This window comes from Canis lupus, chromosome 5 (assembly GCF_011100685.1).
Source record: "Canis lupus familiaris isolate Mischka breed German Shepherd chromosome 5, alternate assembly UU_Cfam_GSD_1.0, whole genome shotgun sequence".
Classification (NCBI taxonomy): domain Eukaryota; kingdom Metazoa; phylum Chordata; class Mammalia; order Carnivora; family Canidae; genus Canis; species Canis lupus.
In genome coordinates this window covers 34,975,787-34,979,163 of record NC_049226.1, presented here as the reverse complement: position 1 = coordinate 34,979,163, position 3,377 = coordinate 34,975,787, and positions in this window count along the sequence as shown.

The window sequence follows — 3,377 nt, the reverse complement described above, 5'->3', positions numbered from 1 at the left end:
ACTGGTCGACTACCACTGTGTCTGTCTAACCTGACAACTCACTTTCTCCATGATGTTTAGCTTTTCAGATTTTAGAAGAATCTATTGCCAGTATTCGTAAAATCTGGGCCCTGACTAGGAATTTTCTGCCTTAATATCCATCACTTGCTGCTTCCAATCATGGTGTCAGATCTAAAATTCATCCCAGCTCCTTAATGTCTTTAAGCACTAACACATCAATTAGTCCTAAACTCAGGTCCAGCTCATTCCGTCAGACCAACTTTACAGGAAGGAGAGTAAGTGGGAACCTGGCTTTGAATTCCGTGGTGAATGATGTAACAGCAAAGCTGGTGAAACAGCCTTAGAAGCCCTGAATCCATATCCCCTATCAAATGCCTATAAAGAACCCTAGATTATCCTCTGTCAAATTATTTATAGGTGACAAGAAATATTTCTAATTATATCCATTCACAGACACAGTCAGTGAATATTGTGCAAAGAGTTTGCCAAAAAAGGTTTTGCCAAGTAGGTTCCAGCTAGGACAGCTGAGGTGGCTGCTGTGCTTGCAGAATAGTCTCTATAAAAGTGGAGTCCACATGCCTCCATCCTGTCCTTCCACAAAATCCTTCAAGGTATGTATAAATTATGAATACTTGGCTAGTTTTACATTTCTGCTGATAATGATCATTCAAGGGAGATGGCTACTATTTCTCAAATTTTAATTTTTCTTTCCATCATTCCTAAGGATGACATGGTACATGATATAGTTACTAGTATTTTGCAACTATATGGGAAAAAGAAGAATTTGCGTTCTCTTGTTTTGTTTTGTTTTGTTTTTTCAACAGTTGTCTTCTTCAGGCTTGCCACCTTCTTCATTTGGTAACACGAAAGGTAAGAGTGATTTATTATTAAACTCTAAAGAACAAAGGGATCTCTCTACTGCTAAGTTTTAAAGAGCTACCATCTTATCTCCTGGGCTAGGGATGGGAACAGGATAATACAGCTGTTCTTTAAAAATGGCTTCTCATAAAATATTAACTTTTAAGACCATTTACACGAAATTTAATGATTTGTCTCTTTCACGTGTTGTTAGACTTCAGAAAGAATACAACAACTACAATGTAATATTTAGTGAACCACTAGTCCAACTTAACCAGTGAAGATCTCTGGTAGAGACCATTTGGTAAAAGCAGCAATATGTTGAACAGGAAGTCAAAATTTCCAGGTGCCAATCCAGCTTTCCACAGACTCTGGCTATCTGAGGGAAGCCAGGTTGCTTTACGGATCTTGAGATACAGTGTGCTGCTATGGAATCAGCACTGAACCTGGACTTGGGAGAACAGGGCTCATGTCGCACTTACACTTCTGTCACATTGCATGACCTCTCTGGGCCCTTGATTTCTTATCAGTAAAATGAGGATGCTGCATTCTAGGTGACTGCTAAGGTATCTGCAGCTCTTGTGTCTACAACCTCAGACAGTGGCTTACAAGTACTCTTCCTACAATCAAAACATACAAAGACCCCCTCCCAACTCTGTATGTTGGGACCTGTATTTTTAGTATAATGTTAAAATATACATAATGATGAAAACCTGCTATACTTTTTTGATAAATTTTGATAAATTTCTAACTAGTTGATATTTAGTAAGAAGCTATAGTGATTCAGACTTCCTAACAGAAAATTTACTGTTTGTTTGAGGATGTGGCTTGCTCAAACTTGAGGCAATTATCCCTATGCTGCTGGATTTAGGAACCCCTGCAACAATCCTGAGGGTCCTTGGGAGCTTGTGACCTACAGGTGGGGAAACCATGGATCTCAGACATGAGGTGGGAAGGGTGGCATCCTTTCTGTTTGGTGAATGCACTGTATTATAGTAATCTGTCCATGGTAGTGTGTTGTTAATGCAAAAATGGTCTTGTGTAAAAACAAACAGAGAAACAAAAAAATAACGTATCAGGGGTAGCATTTTTCCTTTGAAGAAAAAACCCTAATTCAACACCTGTCCCTTGGATGTATGTCTAAATTTCACTGCATCATCAAGAGGTTTTCATAGGTGTGAACTAGACTGATTTTAGAGACACAATATATTGCAAATTCTATATCTAACAGTCGAGAGGAAGTTTAATGCTGATGACAAAATACCAAGATTCCTTCTGAAAAGCCTACCTAAGGGTGACGCTGCTGTTCTCACTGTTCTCACTGTGCTGTCTCACACAGACACTGCTTTCCACAATCCAGCCCCCCTCCCCCTCCACAAAAGTCACCTTTCTGTTACTGGTTACTCATCCTGTCCTTGCCATCAGAGCAAGAGGACTTATTTTCTCATGATTCATTTGTCAGTAGGAAAAAAATTTAAAGTTCATTTTGGTTTGAAATTTTATACCAGCTATTGACTTCAAAAGAGATATTTAGAGAATTGGTGTTTTTTTAAAAAAGGAGGCAGAAAGAGAGATCTGAAATAATAAGAATCAGATTAAAAACAACCAATATCCTGAAATCCAGCTAAAAACAAATTATAAATTAAAAATATATAAACACTATGATATGTTTTTAATTCAAATGTTTGTTCCCAAGAACTTTTTAAAGTTATCTTTTGTTTTGATAATACTACATTCACAATTTAAGAATGAGACTTAATTTTGACTTAGAACAAATCATTTGTTGGATTTTCAACTTTTGTTGCATTTACCTTTTCCTTTATTACCTGTACTTTATTACCTGTACCTAAATAGTTTACTCCTAACCTAGGCATTTATTCGTGCTTACTACATGTTTTCAATCTAGACTGTCCCCTGAATGAACAAATGTACCTTTTCATCTATTCAATTTTAACAATATTTAGAGCCAATTTATACATCTGATTTTAATAATTTGGACCAGGAGAAAAATTTGACTAAATATTTTAATTTTTAAAATAGGCTCAGGTTGTTAAGTCATTGGAAACAATTATTTTGCATTTCTTTCTATCACTGCAACGTCAAAAGAAAAAAAAAGATGGTGAAGAGGAGTAGAAAAAGGAAAACAAAGCAAAGCAAGTAGAAAAAGAAAAAGATTCTGAGCACACTTGGGGCATCATGAATGCTGCTGACCACAACAGGAACTCCTCCATATTCCTCTACAAAGGCTCTCAGCACAGAGGATGAACAGAGGCTTATAACATCACAAGAATTAAGCTCCCAACATAAAGTTTTCAAACCCATGATCCATTCCCTCAGCACCTCTGCACAGGATGCAGCAATGATCCTTAGAGGAGGGGCTGAGGAAAGAGACCAGGCCAGTGAGACACAAGAGTGTGACACCAACAGGACAACGTTCACCCTCACCATGGGTCACTGTCCAGCTCTGTTTCTACCCTTTAGTTACATCGGTGCTGGGCTGCCACCAGTAACCTGCAACC